The 23,251-nt window shown below is 44.6% G+C and overlaps 1 protein-coding gene across 2 annotated transcripts in view; it reads right to left on the bottom strand.

Moving 5' to 3' along the window:
- Nucleotides 1-19,544, bottom strand: part of FHL5 (four and a half LIM domains 5) — a 47,679-nt gene extending 28,135 nt beyond the window's left edge. Inside the window, exon 1 of one of the 2 annotated variants that reach the window (XM_069973583.1) lies at nt 19,350-19,544. The gene's annotated coding sequence lies outside the window, so the exon portion shown is untranslated. Of the gene's footprint in view, nt 1-19,167; nt 19,173-19,349 lie in introns of those variants that run through there. The other variant, XM_069973584.1, reaches the window with a different exon arrangement.
- Between the last annotated feature and the right edge of the window lie 3,707 nt (nt 19,545-23,251).

The raw sequence follows: 23,251 nt of genomic DNA, 5'->3' as shown, positions 1-23,251 counted from the left end.
CCTTGAGTCGTGGATACACTGAACTGTCACTAGCGATGGTAGTAACCGCACCAGGGAGCGGAGTCTAAGGGGCCGCTGGTTTTCACCAGAGCCTGCCGCAAGGTGGGTTGGACTTGCTGCGGCAGGCGACCCCCAGGTCGCTACCCCTGGCTTGGTTGCTAGTGACAGCAGGCGAGGCGTGGCAGGAGCAGTAGGCAGATGGTAATGCAGGCAGAGGTCTGAGGGCGTAACCGCAGGTGGCAGGCAGTGCTCAGGAACAATGGGTAAGCAGCGGACAGGGACTAGGAACAAGGACTGAGGTCAGGAACAACGGGGAGCTGGGCCAAACGCTATGGGAAGCATGTAGAGGCTCCAACCCGAGGGACAGGGCATGCTGGGATTTATAGGGAGTGATTGGTGCAACTACCAATTAGGGTGGACTGGCCGTTTAAATCTGAGACAGCCGGTGCGCGCGCGCCCTAGGAGGCGGGGACGCGCGCGCCGGCCGACACAGCGGGTGACAGGAGCGGGGCGAGGTAAGGCGCCCCCCAGGGCCGAACTAGTAGCAGCGCCGGGTCCCTGCATATGGACCCCGGCGGCTGCATGGAGAGGTCGCGGCGGCGGCCCGGAGCACGGGACGCCGCCGCGGCCGTGACAGTACCCCCCCCCCCCTTTGGCCTCCCCCTCTTTCTTGCCTGCAGATGGAGGCAAATCAGTGATGAAGTCCATCCCTATGTGGCGCCAGGGACGGTCTGGAACTGGCAATGGCTGAAGTAGACCGGCAGGTCTTTGATGGGGTGACTTGTTTTTGGCACAAACGGCACAGGAGGCCACAAAGTCCTTGGCATCCTGGAGGAGATTGGGCCACCAGTAGTGGCGAGAGATCAATTGCCCGGTCTTTTGAGCTCCCAGATGTCTGGCCACAAAAGAGGAATGACCCCACTTCAAAATTCTTCTTCGAAGTGCAGGGCGCACATAGGTCTTTCCGGGAGGCACTCTCTAAAGAGTAGAGGTGGCGATTGGCACTAGGCGATCGGGAGGTATAATGTGGTGAGGGGATGTGGATTTGCGGATGAAACCCTTCTGTAAGTTCTCCCGGATGTAGGAGGACATGGCCTCAGTCTCGAGTACGGAGAGAGGGTACACCCGACCTTGTGGAGGAGAAGTTCCAGGAAGGAGGTCTATGGGACAATCGTACACCCGATGAGGTGGTAGAGAGTCCGCCTTCTTGGCAGAAAAGGCATCAGGCAAGTCTTGGTATTCCGCCGGTAGGCCGGATAGAGGCTTGGCGGGGTCGGGTGACGACAAAGAGTACTTGGGCTGAGGTGACCTCAGACACCGGTTGGAACAGTCCTGACCCCAACTGAGAATCTTCCCGGTTCTCCTGTCCAGCTTAGGGGCATGTAATCGCAGCCAAGGGAGTCCCAGGAGGATGGTGGAAGAAGAATGGGGCAAGACGTAGAAGGAGATCTTCTCCTGATGTGAAGTGCCCACCTGGAGGACTAGAGGTGCGGTCTGGTAGTGCACATGGTCGGTAAGAATCTCGCCCGTGACTGAGGAGATAGTCAGGGGTCTGGCTATTTGAGTCACGGGTAGCCGCCATCTTTGGACCAATGTTGCTGCAATAAAACTGCCTGCTGACCCAGAATCGAGAAAGGCAGTAGTCTGGTGATTTTGTCCCGTGGGTGTCGATGGAGACTGGCATAGACAACCTTGGAGAGGTGGCATTCACACTTAGGGAGGCCTCTCCCACTGGACCTAGGTGCTGGCGTTTCCCGGACACTTGAGGACGTTGGGGACATCTCAGCCGAAAGTGATCCGGACCACCACAGTAGAGGCAGAGATTCAGCTCCAGACGACGAATTCTCTCATCAGGCGTCAGGTGAGCCCGTTCCACCTGCATAGGAATCTCAGGAGTCGGCTGGGACACCGGAACGACAGGATTCTGGAAGACCGGCGCCAGCTGGTGATGGCGACGGGACAGGCTTAGTCGCTGTTCATGCCGGACCTCCTCCTCTCTCTCAGAAAAACGAGTATCGACCCTGGTGGCCAGTAGGATGAGTTCGTTCAGGGATGTAGGTAGGTCTCGGGTGGAAAGCACGTCTCTCACCCGACTGGACAGGCCCTTCTTGAAGGTGGCTATTAGAGCGGCCTCATTCCAGTCTAATTCTGTTGCCAGGGTGCGGAACTGGATGGCGTAGTCGCCAACGGAGGAACTCCCTTGTGGGAGATTGAGTAGAGCAGTCTCAGCCGAAGACACGGGCAGGTTCCTCAAAGACGGAGCGAAACTCGGCCAGGAAGGTTCGGAGATTGGCAGCAGCAGGGTCATCTCGGTCCCACAGCGACGTGGCCCAAGCCAGAGCTCTACCCTCCAATAGGCTGATGATGAAAGCCACTTTAGAGCGCTTGGTGGAAAACTGACTACTTAAGAGTTCAATATGCATGGTGCATTGAGTCAGGAATCCTCTGCACAACTTGGGGTCACCACCGTATTTGCTCGGGAGAGCCAGTCGAAGTGTCGAAGAAGCAGCAGGAGGTGGTGAGCGCTGGGCTGTGGTATGCTGCTGTAAGGCGGCGGTCAGTTGCTGAATCTGCTGCGACTGTTGCTGGATCTGTTGCGCCTGTTGGGCGACCACTCGGGCTACGTCGCGGATATCAGGATATATTGCCGGGATCCATGGTTGGAGCCTACTGTAACGCCTGGAGTCGTTGATCCACTGAACTGTCACTAGCGATGGTAGTAACCGCACCAGGGAGCGGAGTCTAAGGGGCCGCTGGTTTTCGCCCAGTGGGGATATTATATATATAATACCCCACTTTACAGTATGGCCATGGGACGGTTTCGATTTGAAGCCCTCCTAAAATTCTTGCATTATAACGACAATGCAAGTTGCCCCCCCGCGAGATGATCCCTCATATGACCGACTGTACAAAGAACGGCCGGTCATATAGAGCACTTCTTAGCCAAATTTACTGAGATGTATATTCCAGAGAAATACATCTCAGTAGATGAGTCCCTCCTGAGCTTCGAAGAAAGACTCCATTTCCGCCAGTACCTTCCCAATAAAAGATCCAGTATGGTGTGAAACTATACAAACTCTGTGAGAGTACCTCAGGGTACACTTACAGATTTAGAGTATATGAGGGTAGGGACACCCAAATCCAGCCCCCAGAATGCCCCCCCCATCCTCGGAGTTAGTGGGAAGATCGTTTGGGAACTGATCTTCCCACTGCTGGATAAAGGTTATCACCTGTACGTTGATACCTTTTATACCAGCATCCCCCTGTTTTGATCTCTCGCTGCCCGAGCTACTGTAGCTTACGGCACAATCCGAAAAAATCAAAGGGGCCTCCCAAGTCACCCAGTTAGACAACTGATGCAAAGGGGGGAGAGCAAGGGGTACGCCTGTGAAAATATGTTGTCGGTCAAATATAAGGACAAACACGATGTCCTTATTTTGACCACAATTCACAGGAATAGCACCACCCCTGTCACTGTACGTTGTACCACAAACCTGATTGTGTTCTAGATTACAATCAGTATATGGGAGGAGTTGATCTCTCAGAATGGAAATCCATTCCAGTGAAATCCAGCTTCCAAAAGCCAATCGGCGCTCCTTCCCTTTGGAGGCTCGTCCTGCGCCCGCTTGGCACTTTATGTCCACATGTGGGGTATTTCTGTACTCGGGAGAAACTGCGCTACATGTTTTTTGGGTTGTTATTCCTTTTATCCCTTTGTGAAAATGAAAAATTGAAGGCTAGAACAACGTTTTAGTGTAAAAAAATTTTTTTTCTTTTTTCACGCCACATTGTTCTGAAAATCTGTGAAGCACCTGTGGGGTCCAGATGCTCACCGCACCCCTTGTTACATTCCTCGAGGGGTGTAGTTTTCTAAATGGTGTCCCTTTAGGGGTGTTTTTTATGTTTTGGCACCCTAGAGCCTCTGCCAAGCTGAAGTGGTACAAATATAACGGAGGCATTGAAATTCACTAGGCGCTCCTTTATATCTGAGGCTTGTGGTTGCGTCAAACAACGCATTAGGGCCACATATGGGGTATTTCTATAAACTGCAGAAACGGGGCAATCAATATTGGGGTGCATTTCTCTGGTAATAGGTTTACAATTATGAAAGATATTGGATTACAATAAAATCTCTGCACAGAAAATTTACATTTACAAATTTCTTACACACTTAGCTTTTATTTCTGTGACTCCCCTAAAGGGTTAAAAAAACTTTCTGGATATGCTTTTGCAGAGTGTGGGGGGTGCAGTTTCTAAAATGGGGTGCTTTGTGGGGCTTTCTAACATACAGTCCCCTCAAATACACTTTAAACCTGAACAGGTCCCTAAAAATATCTGATTTTGAAATTTTACAGAAAATTTGGAAATTTGCTGCTAATGTTTTAAGCTTTCTATTGTCTAAAAAAAATGAAAGATAGTTTAAAGGGGTTGTCCGGCGATAAAAAATTATTCACAGAATAACACACATTACAAAGTTATACAACTTTGTAATGTATGTTATGTCTGTGAATGGCCCCCTTCCCCGTGTCCCACCACCCCCACCCGTGTACCCGGAAGTGTGGTGCCCTATACATTACCTGTCACGTGCCGACCACGGTCTCCGATCCTCAGCAGTGACGTCTTCTTCGGGAGGCCAGCGGATCTTCCCGAGTGCCGGCCGCCCTCTGCAGCGTCATCCGAAGCTCAGCCGCGATTGGCTGAGCATAACTGTGCTCAGCCAATCGCGGCTGAGCAGCTGATGACGTGGTCGCGTCATCAGCCGCTCAGCCGCGATTGGCTGAGCACAGTTATGCTCAGCCAATCGCGGCTGAGCTTCGGATGACGCTGCAGAGGGTGGCCGGCACTCGGGAAGATCCGCCGGCCTCCCGAAGAAGACGTCACTGCTGACGATCGGAGATCGTGGACGACACGAGATGCGGTGAGTATAATGCACCACACTTCTGGGTCTAGCGTGGGTGGGGGGAAACACGGGGAAGAGGGCCATTCACAGACATAACATACATTACAAAGTTGTATAACTTTGTAATGTGTGTTATTCTGTGAATAATTTTTTATCGCCGGACAACCCCTTTAATAAATGCCAGCCAACATAAAGTAGACATGTTGCTAATGCTATTTAATATATAATTTATGTGGTATAACCATTTTCTGTATAAGCAAAAGAGTTTCAAAGTTGGAAAAATGCATTTTTTCACGTTATATTGTTTTTTTCATTTAAAGATTTGGAGTATTGACTCCAATTTACCAGAAATTTGAAGTACAATATGTCACGAGAAAACTTTCTCAGAATCAGCCGGATAGGTTAAAGCATTCCCGAGTTATTAATGAATAAAGTGACACAGGTCATATTCATAAAATTTGCCTCGGTCCTTAAGGCCATTTTAGGCCCGGTCCTTAAAGGGTTAAGGCAAATGAATAATAATAATAGTCTTGACCAAAATAAAATTACTGTAGAAAATGTAGCAACAATAAAGACATGGCCACTTAAATCAAGCCTTACCTTAGTACATGTTGTCCTCTTTAAGAAAACTTGTGCCCTGATAAAATCATTTGGCAGAGAATCGTCATATGTGAAAGACAGAAGTGTTTCTATATAAAGACAGGACTGCGTTTGGCGTTCTTTTTCGGGGAGTGCAGGATGATGAGCACAAACACATTACCGAGCCACAGTACATAGGTAATACCAGAGCTAAAGCAAGTGGAAAACCAAAATCTGCATAGCCTTCACTTTTTCTTCTTATCATTTTTATTATAATCAATTGAGTACCTGACCTCCCAGTCACAGAAGTTATATTTCTGAGATGAGACCAAGGGTGGGAGTGGAACAGCAAGGAATAAGAGAAGGCAATGCCTTACCCGCTCCATAATAATATCCTTAAGGCCTGTTCACACAGAGCAAAAGAGGTGGAATTTCAATTGGAGCCAGTGCTGCAGACGCCACTTGAAATTCTCCCTTTCCCATTTATTCAATGGGATTTCTCGTGCGCCTCCACTGAAAGAATAGACATGTCAATTCTTTGAGCGTACAGCAGAGGTGCACAGAAATCCTATTGAATAAATGGTAGAGGCAGAATTTCAAGCGACGTCTGCAGCACTGGCTCCAATTGAAATTCCACCTCTTTTGCTCTGTGTGAACAGGTACTTTGGGTGCCTTCACAGATGGAGTATAGCTGCGGATTTCACACTGACGTCTCAGTTTTCTGTGGCCGCTATACATTGAATAGCGGTCACAGAAAACCCTGTCAGTTCACACAATGGAGCATGCAGCTCCGGCCGCACGCTCCATTGTGTCAGGTAGGGAATTCTCATGCGGGAGCGCTTGGAAATGGCGGTAAAAATCATCTGTCCGGTACTGCAGTACCGGCTGGGATGATCTTTTCTGACACCAGCCGTTCCGTGACCTGGCTGGGTCATGGAATGGCCGGTCTTTTACAACGTGTGAACATAGCCTTAAAGTGATTCTCTTACCTAGAAATTCGGTACCAAAATGTCAACAGTGCCACATAGGTCTTAAGGAAAGGAAAGGGTATTCTTTCCCAACTCCTATGCGATATTCTTGCCACTTAGGTGCCCAGATTCATGTTAAGGAGTAACCAAATAATTGTTACCATTGGCTGCTTAGGCTTCTCAGGTCTTGGTGTGCAGCTGAACAGTAACAGTATGCCCCAGGTCTAATGGAAGCAACTGGAGTATTTTGTGCCCACCAGAGAAAATCCTTCAATCCAGTATAGGTGACCTGAAGGATTTAATGATTAGTGAAATATTACATGTAAATCACATCTTATTGTTAAAGGGAAATTATGCAACAATTGTTATGCAGTGCTCCTACTCCTATCAGCACAATAACCCACTGTGTATGGTCGGCTGGTAGGCCTGTGTACACTACTGTGCTAGCTCCAGTTCAGCCCTGATGACCCCACTGTGTTCATAGTTACATAGGTAGTATATGTGAAAGGACTACATATGTCCAGCAATGTTTTACTGAGTTTGTCATCCTCTACTTCTGACTCCCCGATAAAAATCGAATCCCCTAATCTCACATACACACATATACTAGAGCCAATTTCAGAAGCTGTCAATCTATCAGTATATTATTGGATTGTCGGCGGAAACCAGAGAACCTGAAATAAATTGATAACAGGGAGAACATGCAAATGTGGTATCCCACCACGGGTGTTTTGTGTTTCTCTCTTACACCTGTTGCAAAAGCTTCTAACTCTAGGTTAAGTAGTTATGAAGGTATTTGGTAGTTTTACCACTAGATGTCAGTGTTTTGTATGTATGCTCTTATGTATTGCACAGCTGAAGTCAACAAAGGGTTATTATTTTATGTGTACCATGTGCTTTTGCTGACCTATAGGAAATGTTCTTTCCTTCCAACCTATCACTCTTCTTCTTTTTTCTTGCACACATTCCTTTCCACCACTTACAGGATCCCTTACATAGCCCTTAAGGAAGTTACTTGGTGGGAGTGTAGGATCAATTCTACCCAGATTCTCGTGGGAGAAGGACATACAGAACAGACGTCCCTACTCTAGCCAAGCCAGGGCCCTTGACAGAGAAAAGTCAGTTCTCTCTAGTCTGGTCTAGTCTGAGTCTAAGACACATGTGTATAAAGATGCAACTAGAGACACTCTGTTCTTTCAGTCTACCTACTATATCTACTATGCAGTGCTAGATACTACAGAGGGAGAAAAGTCTGGGAATATCCTAGCCCATGCTGTGAACCAGTCTAAAAGATACAGGGCAGTATCCTGATACACAAGAGGAACTAGCCTGGATAGAACAAAGCTACCAGAAGGTCTACATATTCTATCTCGCAGTGCAGGTAACCAGGAAGCCTGAAAAGCTTAGCTTTACCCAGATAACCACGGCTGCCCCATTAGGACGAGTAGCTTGACACTGTAGGACAGAAGGTGGTCAGACTATAGTCCATACATGGGTACAAGTATCTCACACTCTCAAGTATTCTCTCAAGTTCCGTCAGAGTACAGTTCTACTTTGGGTTGGGACTCCCATAACAAACTCCTCTCCTCTACGCTGCTCTACTCTACTTTCAACTCTTTCTACTCTACTGTACCTTTACGAGTGTGCTGAAAGTGAAGGGAGGTGGGGAGGTGGGCACTGATGCTCTAGGCTACCCCAGTTTGATTGCCCACCCGCCATATTGATAAAAGTACTTTTTCTTCTAAATACTTGCACCGGGAAACAGGCGGACCCCCAAACCTGGCATAGCTTGAGGAGCTCTACAAGGCAGTGCCGGCAGTTTGGGGGCAGCAAGGTGCCTGTACAGAGTCGTTTTAAAAAGCACGAGTGAGCATGCTAATTAAAGGCAATATGTCACCTCAAATAAATACTTAGAACTGGGGGCACATTAAGATAGATCTTAATAAAACATTTAAAGTTATACCTTTATAATTTGATGTTGTGTCATTATTTCAGTAAAAATTGGCTTTGTTCAGGGTCAGGCTAAGCTTATGCTTCTTTGGGAGCTTGGACTGCTTCGGGACTGTTTTAGCATGCATTCCCACAGTAGGAGCCCTGTTTGTCAATCAGGGTTGAGCATACTGAACAACCCCAGAGCAGGCCAGGCTCACAGAGAGTATGATATAGGAGCAGGGCGGCACTCTGTGGGGTGGTGGTACATGTGGTCAGATGAAATACAAGTGATTAGTCAAGAATTATCCCGGCACTCACCAAAGTTCGTTTAAGTTTGTTTATTAAGTGTCACATCAGGCAGGTACATGGAAAAAGGATGCATTTGAGCTCATAGCTTTCCTCAGCTCATGAAGGCTATGAGCCGAAATGCTTCCTTTTTTCATGTACCTGCTTGATATGATACTTCATAAACAAGCATAAATGAACTTTGGTGAGTGCCGAGACACAAAGAAGCATAAGCCTCGCCTCGGCCTGAACAAACAGAAATTTGAAAAGAATGACATGAAATTTAAATCTATTTAGGCTGACAGATTTGATGTATATTACCATAATAATTATCAACTTATACTAAGTCTGTTTCATGGTGTATACTATATATATATATATATATATATATATATATATGTTAATGCTCTTATGGCTTAAGTATAATAAAATCGATTGTGTGGAACAGTAACTGTATATCTCTGGATTCGCACAGATTAGAATACACTAACTACAACTTCCTTGCAAACTATTATTGAAATTGTATGAAAAAGATTTCAAAAACAAACAAGGGATGCATAGCTAAATAAACCACAAACCTCAAAGGAATAGTTTATCCCCTTCCCCTTTTCTCTCCCTCCTCCAACTCCGTCCTGTTTTCTAAAGTCTATTTTTGGAAAATCCATAAAAAATGTGCATACTAAACTTTTATCTCGATTTCCTGATGGAAAGAAAAATAACAGTCTCTAACGTATGGAATAAGCAAACAATCTACAGTATTATTTTATCACATAGGTTGTAAAGAGACACATGGGTAATTTTCTGAGACTTTAGGCTAGATTTACAAGTTAAAGGGAAGCAGTTTCCCACCTTTCCCAGAACTGTTGGCAAAACCGTATATCGTTTTGTCTGTACTTGTTGCAGTAAAACAAAAGCCGACTTGCCATGTAAATCTCAGCTGCCCAGCACACTTCCAAACGAAGGCTACATTCATACGTCTGTTGTTCTAGCCGCAATTGGGGACAGAACATAGAACCAATTTTATTAACTGGCCCTGTTCACACATCCGTCCATGTGTACGGGGCTGTGATCCGTGCCGGAAAAAAATAAGACCTGCTTTAATGTGGACCATAATTTGTGGCATGGATCACTATGCCAATAAAGTGCCAATGTAGTGGTCTGTGAAGCACAGAGCACTACAGATGTACATCCGTAGTGTGGTCCACGGCCATTGCTGCACTATGGATGTGTGAATGTAGCCTAAGGGAGGCTTTGTGGCAGTTTTTCCGTCTTTTGAGCCAAAGCCAAGAGTGAATTGAAGAGAAATGGGAAATGTAAAGGAAGAACTGAAGCGTCACCTTTCTGCTTTATGGCACTACTGCTGTAGAAGGTTTTGGAAAAAGTAAAACTAAAGCTAAAGTTTGTCCAGGGAGTCCATAGGAGATAGTGGTGACTGTTGTTATCGTTGAAGTTTTTTCAACACGTTGCAAGACAAGGACTTAGCCAATATCGTGCTTGTCGGTTGATCATTGCCTTTTAACACTCGCTATTACACTAAGTCATTATTGTCCGTAGCGGCCGATAATTGTGATAAGCGGCCGATTGCTTGGTGTAATAGGGCTTTTAGGCTGTAATACAGGCTCAGGTTAGCTAAATGTAAAGCGGGAATTACATACATTGCTGCAGTTTCAGTGGTCAGAAGATGATGACGAACTAAGCTAATTCCTTTCTTTAAATTGACTCTGTGCCCACAATCTGTCCCCCCGGAAACCGCTTGTACCATCAGATAGCTCCTTTTAATCCAAGATCTGTCCTGGGGTCCGTTCGGCAGGTGATGCAGATATTGTCCTAAAAAACAACTTTTAACCCCTAGACGACCCTGGACGTAGGGTTACGTCATGGAAGTCTGTCCCCAGACGACCCATGACGTAACCTTACGTCACGGGTGTTATTCCCGCTATGAAGCGCGCTCCGGAGCGGAGCGCGCTTCATAGGAGGTGGGGGCCGGCTGCAGTGAGCAGCCGGGACCTCACCGGCAATGACACGCTGCAGCGATCGCGCTGCCGCGTGTCATTAACCCCTTAAACGCCGCGATCACGGCGCGACCGCGGCGTTTAAGTGTAAGTGACAGGGGGAGTCCCCTGTCACTTACCGATCGGGACCCCCGCAGTGTGACTGCGGGGGTCCCGATCGGTATAACGGACTGCTGGAGGTCTCTTACCTGTCTCCATGCGGTCCGATCGGCGCTCTGCTACTCTAAGCCTGCACAGGCAGGCTCAATGAGCAGAGCGCCGATAACACTGATCAATGCTGTGCCTATGGCATAGCATTCATCAGTGTAAAAATCAAACTAATCTATGTACAAGTCCCCCAAAGGGACTTCAAATGTGTAAAAAAAAAAAAGTTAAAAACACTAACACACTACCCCAAAACCCCTCCCCCAATAAAAGTTGAAATCACCCCCCTTTCCCATTATATAAATAAAACATATAAAAATAAATAAATAGATAAACATATAATATACCGTAGCGTGCGTAATTGTCCGATCTATTAAAATATAACAAGTGTCATTGCGAACGGTAAACGGCGTACACGAAAAGAGGGGAAAAAGTGCGCAGATTACCGATTTTATGTTACATTATATATATAAAAAAATTAATAAAAAGTGATCAAAACGTCCGATCTTCACAAATATGGTATTAATAAAAACTAGAGATCATGGCGGAAAAAATGACGCCCCATACAGCCCCGTAGGTGAAAAAATAAAACCGTTATAAGCGTCACAATAGTCCCATTTTATTTATAATTAATTGCCAAAAAAAAGGATTTCATTTAAAAAAAATATATAACATTAGAGAATCTGTGTAAACCTGCATATGGTTGTGTTCGGACTGACCTATAGAATAATAGTGTCATGTCGCTGTTACCATATAGTGCATAACGTAGACACAGGAACCCCCCAAACGTTACCATATTGCATTCTTTTTTGCGATTTCATCAATTTATATCTTCATAAATAATATATTCGGGATTCCATCATACATGTTATGGTAAAATGAAAGACGCCATTACAAAGTACAACTATTCCTGTAACAAATAAGCCCTTACATGGCCTGTAGATAAAAAACTGAGAGTGCTGGAGCTCTTAGGAGGGGAGGAGGGAAAAACGGAAACACTAAGATCAAAATTTGCGCGGTCCACTGGGTCATTTTGGGCCTGGTCCTCAAAGGGTTAAACTTGCAGCCCTGTGTCAAACTGGCGTGGCCTAGAGTGTGTATGCATTAGGCTGGCACCGCCTCTCTGTCCCTCCTCCCCGCCCTCTTCATTAGGAATGCTCCAGGCAGGTATTCTCCTATTCCTCACCTGTGTGAACACTGCAAATGGTCTAGATTGTTAAGGCACCTGCGCAGTGTTCAAACAGGTGAGGAATAGGAGGAAATGTTGTAGGGGCATTCCTAATGATGTAGAGGGCAGGGAGGAGGGATAGAGGGTGTCGCAATCCTATTGCACAGACACTCTAAGCCACGCCAATTTGACACAGGACTGCAAGTTTAAAAGTTGTTTTTTAGGACAATAACTGCATCACCTGCCGAACGGACCCCAGGACAGATCTTGGATTAAAAGCAGCTATCTGACGGTACAAGGGGTTTGGGGGGGTCAGATTGTGGGTACAGAGTCGCTTTAACCCACTACTGCTATAGTGGAGTTTAGTTAGCATGTAGTATTTTTTCCTTTTTTTAGTTGTCTAAACCAAGGGGGCCTCTTACAGTCCAAAAATCAAAACGGTGAATCTGAATCATCATGTAGAAAAAAGTTCTGTGCCCTTCTAGCACATTGGTGTTTCAGCTCCTTGTAATGCTGATAATCTGATTATCTGCACTGAGACATTGTAGCAGACCCTCAGGACAGAAGAGAGTGGTGATGCTCATGTATTTAGGTCACAAGAGGATTGTCTAGGCTGGGATTGAATTCTCAGCTGTGAGAAGCAATACATCTGTATGGATTTTCAGCTTCTGGATTTAAAGAAGAAACTATAGAAAGATGTAAACAAGGTTTTTAATTCTTTAAATTGATCAGTAAACTGGATGTGATAGTCCCACCCCTAGTGAACTAAAATTACTAGCATTATTAGCATATGGATTTAACATCTAATCTAGTGCCCAGTGCACACTATAGGGAGATATCAGCTGGTTACTGTGTCTCCACAAAATTAAGACAGTGCCTTATATTAATTTTTGATCAAAAACAGGCACTATGTCCTATTTTCGGGGTATGTCTTATTACCCCCCCCCCCGGTCACATCGTTGCAGAGGGACCAAGAGGGCATCGGGACAGCGTGACGTGTGTCAAGAGTGCGCATGTGTCGGGACATGCGGAGGACGTGGGGGCCATGGACCAGTATGCATGCGTCACCGGCTGTGAAAGTCCACGGGGGGATTAAGTGAGTCCTGTGTGGCACCTTCAGGGGGCACCTTACTTTTGGGGGGTGCCCAAGTTTACAGTAGAGGTGCCTTATTTTCAGGGGGATGCCTTACTTTAGGCTAGTTGGTAGGGTAGTTGGGGTGTCTTATTTTAGGAGGGCATCTTATTTTCGTTGAAACACAGTACATAATTCTAACCTCCTTTAATGTTAATGTTAAAGGGTTATCCATAGAGCAGAAGAGCCCCTACCTCTTCTGCTCACCAGCTCTCTACTTCCTCTGTCTGCCCATTAACGCTGATAACTTCCACAAATGAGAGAGGGTCGGGGGCATGTTGCGGAAGCGGGCATTGGGTGCAGGCGAAACCCCGCCCCCACACACAATGTCCAGTAGTTTTCTAGGATCACAGACAGAGGTGGCAACAGAGAGCACCATGTCAGACTAGAAAGAATACACCACTTCCTGCAGGGCATACAGCAGTACTGGAAGTCTTGAGTTTTATTTTAAAAAAGAAGTAATTTAAAATTCTCTATAACTTTTCTGAAACCATTTGATGTAAAAACTATTTCTTTCCATGCACCACCCCTTTAAGATCAATTGCTAGCACTCCAGGACTTGAAACTTCCTAAGGGCTCGTTCACACAGAGCAAAAGCAGCAGAATTTCTGCGCTGAATCAGCGCTGAAATTTCAGTCGTTAAAATAGGTGCAGAGCTAATTTCCACTGTGTTGAATGGAAATTCTGCTCTGTAGTTCACACGGTGGAATTTCCGCACTGAACTAATCTGCTTTCTGCCAGAAGAATGAACATGTTCATTCTTCCGCTAGTGGAAGCCTATACAAATCAATGGGGCTCTGATTTTCTGTTTCAGTGCGGAATACGTGCGTATTCAGTGCGGCATACAAGCGTAATACAAGCGGAAATTCCGCGCTGAATCAGCGCGGAAATGGGGAGAAAAGGGGGAGAGGAGGAATCTAGTATATATTCTGGTATAGTCTAGTTTACTCGCCAAATACTCGCTGAATTTCAGCGCTGAATGCATGCGGATTCAGTGCGGATTCCTCGAGCATTCCGCGCTGAATTTGTCAAGAGCTGATTGCGAGCTGAACACTTTCCTAGCGGAATATGCAGGGATTCTGCTTACATTCTGCTCGAAATTCAGCGTCAGTTGATTTCAGGCGGAAATATTTCCTTGTGTAATCCGCCCCTTTTGCTCTGTGTGAACGTAGCCTAATAATGCTATATCAAGTATATGGCTACGTTCACACAGAGCAAAAGGAGCGGATTACGCAAGGAAATATTTCCGCCTGAAATCAACTGACGCTGAATTCCGAGCAGAATATAAGCAGAATGTAAGCAGAATCCCTGCGTATTCTGCTAGGAAAGTGTTCAGCTCGTAATCAGCTCTTGACAAATTCAGCGCGGAATACTCGAGGAATCCGCGCTGAATCCGCATGCATTCAGCGCTGAAATTCAGCGAGTATTTGGTGAGTAAACTAGACTATACCAGAACATATACTTGAATCCTCCTCCCCCCCCTTTTCCCCATTTCCGCGCTGATTCAGCGAGTAATTTCCGCTTATATTACGCTTGTATTCCGCGCTGAAACAGAAAATCAGAGCCCCATTGATTTGTATAGGCTTCCGCTAGCGGAAGAATGAACATGTTCATTCTTCTGGCGGAAAGCGGATTAGTTCAGTGCGGAAATTCCACCGTGTGAACTGCAGAGCAGAATTTCCATTCAACACAATGGAAATTAGCTCTGCACCTATTTTAACGGCTGAAATTTCAGCGCTGATTCAGCGCAGAAATTCAACTGCTTTTGCTCAGTGAGAACGAGCCCTATGTCTTGTTTAGGCTGTGTGTACGCACTTATGTCCGATGGACCATCGGGAGACCCTGTTAGATAACAATGACAAGAAGAATAGTGTAGCCTATAGCACTGAACTTGCTGTTCAAGTTTTTATGTTAAACATTTTTTAAAGACTATGGTAATTTTTTTCTATTCTAATTTTCTATTTCATGATTTTTATTTTAAAATAGTTCTGAAATCTTGTAGTTTCCCTTCTGGCCACTAGGCTCAAAACTAAGCTGAAACTTCCTGTTCTGTACAGATCGATTCCGAGCAGCACCCATCGTATCAACACAGTGACAGGTGACATGAGTATATAGATATAGTATATAGTATATAGATAATAGAGGTGCACACAATAGCTGTTGTTCACAACTAAGTGCCCCGCTCCCTGTAGAATGTAAAACCTGGATACAGCCATAGGTTTCCAATCTTGTTCTAAACCCTTCTCCCTGACAAAATGAATTCTATTGTTTGCCCCCATTGTTTGGTCTGTGTAAATAATACTGTATATTTAAATGGTCACTGTCACTTCAACAAACCTTTACATAAATTGATAATATAAATATAAAACACTTTTGTAATATATCTTAGAAAATAAAAATGCCCCCAATCATCAATCACTATGTGAAATAGCTTAAATCCATCTCAATACAGAATGAGCTCACTAAAGTATCAGCTTGCAGCTGCCTAAAGAACTCTATGGAGAGGGGAGGGTGAAGAAGGAAAGGAGGGGTTGAGACTTGACAGTCAGATAGCACCACAGATGAGGTGGTGGACACTTTTCTGTCACTACTTTTATTATCTCTTTGATGTTCTTCAAGTTCTGATGGATATTACTGATTGTCTTCTACACTCTGCACAATTCATTGTTGGGAGAACGGGCAGAATTGGTGGGCCTTGCTGCACAATCCTCAGGAAGAGGGCCTGATCGGCAAGCCTCACCATACAAACCTCAGCAGGAGGTCACGATCAGCAAGACTTACTGCAAAATGCATGGGACAAGGGCTAAGAGCAAGATTGGCGTCATTAAGAGTATCTATATAATGGCTAATATAAAGCTGCAGTCCCAAATAATCACAAGGTCACTCATATGTTATGCTGGAAGCAAGGAGTCCCACAGCATCCAAGGGGAATAATCTTGGAATAAGTAATAATTTAAGGCTCAAGTTTACAATACGACATTTCAGCTCACAATGTACTTGACAAAGGCTCATTGTGAGCCAAAACGTTGCATTGAAAACTTTATCCTTTAATAAACACTTGAAGATTATTCCACTTGGATGCTGCAGGACTCCTTGCTTCCAGTTTACCTAATCCACTTGGGATTGTGGACCTAAAAGCGTGCAATCTTGGGACCACTCTCTCTTTGCTCATCATATATCAGGCTGTCGTCCAGGAGTGGATGGGCTCTCTGCCAATATGCGGCACATGTGTCTTGGTGCCTGGAGGTCCTGAAGGCTACCCTGTCACTTGAGATGACACCAATAATATAAAGGCTGCATGAAATGGGGATTCTGAAACAGATTTAGGCTATGTTCACACACAGGTGTTGTTTTGAAAATAACAGCCGTTGTCTGCACAACAATGGCCATTGTTGTGAAATACAGACGTTGTTTTTACATAGTGTGAAAAAAGCCTTACATTGGGGCCCAAAAGCTTTAGAAACCTGTTCACACTAAGGAAAACAGGCGGAAATTACGAGCGGAACCCCTGTCCACGTACTCTGCTCAGAATCCCGCCTGCTATGTGTTTTAATGGGATGCCTTGCGTGCCTTTGTTCTCCGCGCCTCTCCGCTTAAAGAATTGACAGGTCAATTCTATGAGTGGAGAGGTGTAGAGAGTGGAGGCGCGCGAGGCATCCCATTAAAACACATAGCAGGCGGGATTCTGAGCAGAGTCCGAGGACAGGGGTTTCGCTCGTAATTTGTTTTCCGTAGTGTGAATGGGCCCTTAGGGTTTTATAGAAATGCATACAGTTCTTCTATCCCATAATTTTTCCGGGACTAATATACTCATGGAAGCAATGTACTTGTCATGTATAAAAAAGTAAATGTTGTGTGCACGTTCCATGCAATCTGACATCTAGCAAGTAAATCAATGCTCTTAATTCACATTAAAATGTAAATCCCTGCAAACTATGTTAAGTATTCATCGGCATTGGCTTCCACATCTGCAGGCCAGATGACACAGGTACGCTATATCTAACTTCTCATTCAGATAGGTTCCATTTACAGCCCTCCCAGTGGATAATCTGTTGTCTGAGATATAAAATAGAGCATGACACATGATAAGTTACAGAGACACAGATCATCCCTTAGCTATCACAGCCAGACATTAAGCCATGAATACACGTTGTACATGAAGATACTTAGGACTGTGCTGGACATTTCTTGTTACTGTGATCGGTCTGCATTTCGGATTGTCCAGCAAAAATCTTTTTCTTTCAAATCAACTGGTGTCAGAAAGTTATATAGATTTGTAATTTACTTGTATTACAGTCTTCCAGTACTTATCAGCTGCTGTATGTCCTGCAGGAAATGTTGTTTTATTTTCAGTCTGACAAGTGCTCTCTGCTGACATCTCTGGCCGAGACAGGAACTGTCCAGAGTAGGAGAGGTTTTCTATAGGGATTCTACACTTCTACTGTATGTTCGTTATTTGTGAATGTCCGGCGAACACGAACGCGAACCGATCACGATCATTTTTTTATGTTCGTGTTTGGAATCCGAACCAAACATCAGGATTTTCGCTCATCACTAGTAACTACACCCACTAAACCTTTCAGTACACTGAAAGGGCCGATTCGGTAGATTATTGCTTTGTGTAATAAAGACAACAATCAGTTGATCATCGTCATTGGCTGATCGTAGTCTTTATTAAACAGATCGATAATCTTTGTCTTTTGGCCAGAAAGACCCCTGAAAATGTGAAACGGTAACGTAAATGTGTAACGTACGTACTTTATTATTTTACACTTTTAAAGCAATGTCCATTCAGTCCTTGCTGCACAATTATCCAGCCGTGTAATAGGCTCAGTAAAGGAGTGCTGATCTAGCAGATCGACGCTCATCTACATTACTAATCCGGCCGTGTAATAGGGCCCTAAGGCCTTTTAGCATTACTGATTGTCCAAAAGCGTTCACTCGCGGCTAAACAGATCATAAACATAGTCACTTTCTTCCCTTACAAAATACATGAGGGCTAGGTCAAGCTAAGTGTGCAGGCAGGAGTTGACAGCGTAAGCATTTGGCCAACAATTCTAATTCTAATCTAATGTGTATGGACAGCTTTAGGCCAGCAGACTTAATCAGTTCACCAACCACAATATCACCTCTATGCTCCTGGGTGTGGCAAAGCACTTAGGTCCTAATCCACAAAGCAATTTCTCAATGATTAGCCATTACCAATCTCAAACGACCATATATGGCGAATAAGCTGAAATCGTTCACCCAATTACACGGAACGATGATCGTTACTTAAGTTCTTGCAGTCATCCTGCTGTCGCCACTATGTTCATTTCAGAGGGAATGAGGTAACAATGTCTTATTACACCGAACGATTTGAAACCATCAACGATAAAAATAGGTCCAAATTCCATCAAGCGACCAACTATTTCTCATTGGTCGTTTAATCTGCTATTACACCAAACGATTATCGTTCAATTACAAACGTTCTAACGATTTTTCGAGCGGTAACCGTCCCGTGGAATAGGGCCCTTAAACTAATTGTAAGCTGGATTTCCATCCCCCAGAGGATAGTTAGGACATGTTATATAATGTGTCTGCCTGTTAACAAATTCCCTTGAATTAGGACAAAACACAACAAAAACAGGTAAGTATTAACATGCCGATTAAATAGTAAAAAAAAAATTAACTCCAAATAAGATTATTTATCGGTGTATCTTGTTGGATCCAGGTTCATCTCCCATCTACTATAATTAGGTCCTGCCATGTAGATGTATGAGTAATTCTTTTTTTTTTATTGGACAAATCCCACCATGAAAATGATGATTATTATTAAAATAGTGATCTAATCTACATCCCAAGTGATCCAGGTTGAATAATGGGAAAGATAACATAACGGAGGAAGTTTTTTTTTTCTCTCTCTCTCTAAAACCATATAACTAAATATCAACATATGAACATTTCAAAAATTTGTATGGAATCCGAATAAATGAGTTGAAATATTATATAACACATTATATAAACCAAATAAAAAGTGCTGCCTTTCCTACAGATCACAGCCCCACAGCTTCTTCTACACATCCATAAGTCCAAATATTTCCCACTTTAATTAGAATGTTATCACTTCGAGGTATTAAAGCGGTAGACGTTAATCAGTACAATGTAAATAGTAGCGATTCGGCTGCAGATCTCGTTTCGCTATGTTGCAATACATGTTACAAGAGGAATACTCAAGACAGATACTTACAGCTTCTTCTCTCCCTCTTAGCTGAGCTGCTAATGGCTTCTAGGGACGGTTCCCAGTTACATACTGGAGTCAGTGAGCAATGTTTCAGTAATTCAAGTCTTGTCAGATTTTGGCTCTCAGGCAGAGAGAGCGGCTTTGTTATTCTTCACATTTATCCCAATGCCCCGTCTCTCAAATAGCAATAACGGATGTTTATGTTCAGGTCCTAAACTTGCAAATTAAGAAGAGCAGCGTAGATTTAATGAAGAATGTAAAGTTCAGCTGGTCTCCTTTTAACCGTGGCCAGAACCCAAAGGGCTAACTTTTGGAATTTCAGTGACTGGAGAAATGAATGGAATGTATATCTGGTAGTGCAGTTATAAAGAGGATGTAAAGAGGTACGGATATCAACTCCAAGGCTCTTGTTACTTTATTATGGGTTTATTAACTAATTTACAGGAAACAGAGATTAAAAGTATATTATATTATAAATAAAGCAAAAGGAAATGAAGTGTTATCCTATATCCGCTGCTCAGAATTAAAGGGAAACGTACAGCAGGTTAGGTAGTTCCAATAGGGTAAATATCCGCTGCTCAGAATTAAAGTGAATTGTACAGCAGGTTAAGTTGTTCCAAAAGGGTAATCATGTTACCTTTATCCTCTGCGCCATTATTGGTCAATTCTGTATTTTGTTTTTATGTAAATTAGGTGATTCGATGTACAGGGGGCGGTACTACAGTGCACCAGCCCGCCCTTCTTATGAATATTTATCCAGCGATAGGGTGACAGAGTGACATCACTGCAGAGTGCTACTTTTAGTCACACTAATGGACATGCTACATCTGTACAGCAGTGTAATATTCTAGTCATTTTTTTTCTCTGTTAAGCTATGTTCACAATGGCCATGATTTCTGCAGTACTTATGTTGTGCTGCAGGCTGAGGGAATCCCGGCCGGAGTGTATACACATGGTATACACTCCGGCCGGGATCCCTAGCGGTGCCGCAAGAACCTGACATGTCAGTTTTCTGCGGCTCCTATTCACTGTTGGTCTATTTTTCATTGCCCCTGTTAGCCAGAATCCTACTCCACACTGACGAGGGGCAACTACCTAGAAACAGCCGTCAGTGGATGGATGCCTACCTTGGTAAACCCTTGTCATGTCGCAATACTCGCTACAGAGTTAAACTTTGACACAAAAAGGGGCCACCCTGGTATTACCCTATTTATGTTCCAATACTCGCAACCGAGTGGAACTTAAGGGGCTACGTATCAGGGTGGTTTGGTGATCTCCCCCCTGGGAGGCACCCCCTTGGCAATAGGCTTTCCTCTCCTGGAGGGATATCTGGCTATTCCTGTGTTTTGAGACTCATAGCTGAGGCTCCACAGACCCCTCTTTTGCATATTTAAATTTAAAGGGGGCAATGTATAATTGGAGACTCTTCTCATACCAAATGTGGACATAGCCTTAGGCTGCATTCCCACGTTCCATGATCCTGACGGATCACGGACGTGGAATGCATGTACCGGAGTCCCCCCGCACCCGGATAGCATCTGTAATTAGATGCTGGGAGCGGGGGAGACTGTATTCATAAGCGCTGCGCTGTACTGAAGCAGCCACGCGGTGCTGTTACTACAGCACGGCGCTTATGAATACAGTCTCCCCTGCTCCCGGCATCTAATTACAGATGCTGTCCGGGCACGGGGGGACTCCGGTACATGCATTCAATGTCCGTGATCCGTCAGGCTCATGGAACGTGGGAATGCAGCCTTAGGGTTCATACTGAGGAATCCACACGAAGACCATTCCACGGATTCTGCTGCTCGCCCCCACGTGCTTCCGCTCACATCTCCACCTGTGCCATGACATGTCAATTCTTTGGGCAGATGGCGGAATCCAGCTGACCATAGCATGGAGTCTATGGGACGGCCAGAGGTGTGAGCAGGAGCATGTGGGAACGAGTGGTGGAATCCACGGGATGTTCTCTGTGCGGATTCTTTAGTATGAACGCACCCTATGCCTTCTAGCTGTCAGGGTAACCCATAGGGACCCCACAGTAGCATAATTGGGGAGTTGATGGCCTACAAAAGAAGCCCCCCCCCTCTCTCTCTGTAAAACCAGTTACACAGTTTTTCTGCTCCACCACCAGGCCAACCAGTCACCCACTACTCTATATTCACCTAGTCTTTGTTGCTACTGGTTTTCTAAAAATCTGGTTGGCAAATGTGCAGCAGTTCCGCTATGTTAACATAGTTGAACATGTTTTGGCCTTTAAAGGGGTTATCCAGGCTTAGAAAAAAACACAGCTACTCTCTTGCAAAAACAGTGCTACACCTGGTAGTACAGGTCGTGAGCTGTATTGCAATGATGCTCAATTCACTTCACTGGAACGGAGCTGCAAAACCCACACACTAAAGTCCCTATTACACAAAGCGATTATTGGCCGTATTTGGCCGTTTATTGACAATTATCTTACCTGCTTGCTGTCTGCGCGTGTAATAGTACCGTCAGGGAGCGGGGAATGAGGAGCACTAATCTGACATCAACCTTTTAATGTCCCACTTAAAGGGACACCAGGGAGAGGAAGGTTGGAAGGGGTGCTGGGGGTCCAACATACCTGCCTTATATTCAGATCTCAATTTTTTGTAAAGAGATATATATATTTGTGGGTTGTTAGAGGCTAAGTATGCTCAGATAACAGTGTTCATGAGAACTAAGACTCTGTTAACTCTTATTCATTTGACTAGGAGAGAAAGTTACACTGTCAAAGGTCATCTCCTTTGGTATTCTTAGATCTAGAAACGGCAACTGAATATTTAATAACTGTAATAGTGGGTGACACATGTATTCATAAATGCATAAACAAGTGCACGGAAACTTAATAGCCCATACTTATGTAATAGAGAAACATTATTCTGAAATGAGTCCACTTCCATTTAACAGACAGTGAGATCACCCTCCATAGCCGTGAAACTGTGACCTCTCCTTAACACCTGTTCCAGCGTATAAAGAGAATCGAAAGAACAGGGTGTAATTCTTGTTACCATGCTGACATAAAGGTCTATAAACAAGTAGGAAGCAGCGACTGTCCTATGAAAAAACCTGATCCCCAGAAGTGCGGCCATACAATATATCATCTTCAAGGATTAATATGAGCCTGCTCATTTCCCATGAATGCTTTCAAGATAAATAAAGATCAAGTAAAGAGAGATGCAATTAGTTCATCAACATAGGAGAATTTGTTAGGCCAAGGAAGGGTGTAAGGACACAAAAGTCACAAGGGGGGAATAAAATCAAATCAGTATAAGATCTATTTTAGGAAGTCAGTTTTAACAATGATAATATTATCGTTTTTAGATTTACTTTATGTTGTTTATACAAATAGTTTCTATGTATTGTTTGGCCTGCAAGAAGATTTATACTAACATCTGTGACCGTGAAACAAGTATCACTTGGCTTAGAAATTTAGAGCAATAAAAATGAATAGTTGTTTCCCATTGGCTGTAAATAAAATGTGTACACTGGGGTTTCGTATGTAGAACACATAGGTACAATGTTCCCTGTTAGGGTGTGTCCACACCACGGAATCCCAGCGGATCACCCGCCGCAGATTCCGCAGCTCGCCTAAGCTCACAGCCGCACACATCTCCGCTGGTCCCATAGGTTTGTATTGTTTGGCAGATCCCGCCTGAATAATGGACCCGCTCATTCTTCGGGCAGGCGGCGGAATCTGCCAAAACATAAAATGAAGCCTTTGGGACCAGCGGAGATGCGCGCGGCCGCCAGCTGCAGAATTCCATAGTGTGGACAAAAAAAACAGCAATCACTGAACTCAAGGAGATCAGCAACAAAAAGTACTCACTCAAGAGTCTCCACTGATACATTGCCCCCTATAAATTTAAATATGCCTCTGGTAGCCAGAA

The sequence above is a fragment of the Dendropsophus ebraccatus genome, chromosome 6 (assembly GCF_027789765.1).
Source record: "Dendropsophus ebraccatus isolate aDenEbr1 chromosome 6, aDenEbr1.pat, whole genome shotgun sequence".
NCBI lineage: Eukaryota > Metazoa > Chordata > Amphibia > Anura > Hylidae > Dendropsophus > Dendropsophus ebraccatus.
The sequence above is the reverse complement of the archived record's forward strand: the minus strand, read 5'-3'. Positions and strand labels throughout refer to the sequence as shown.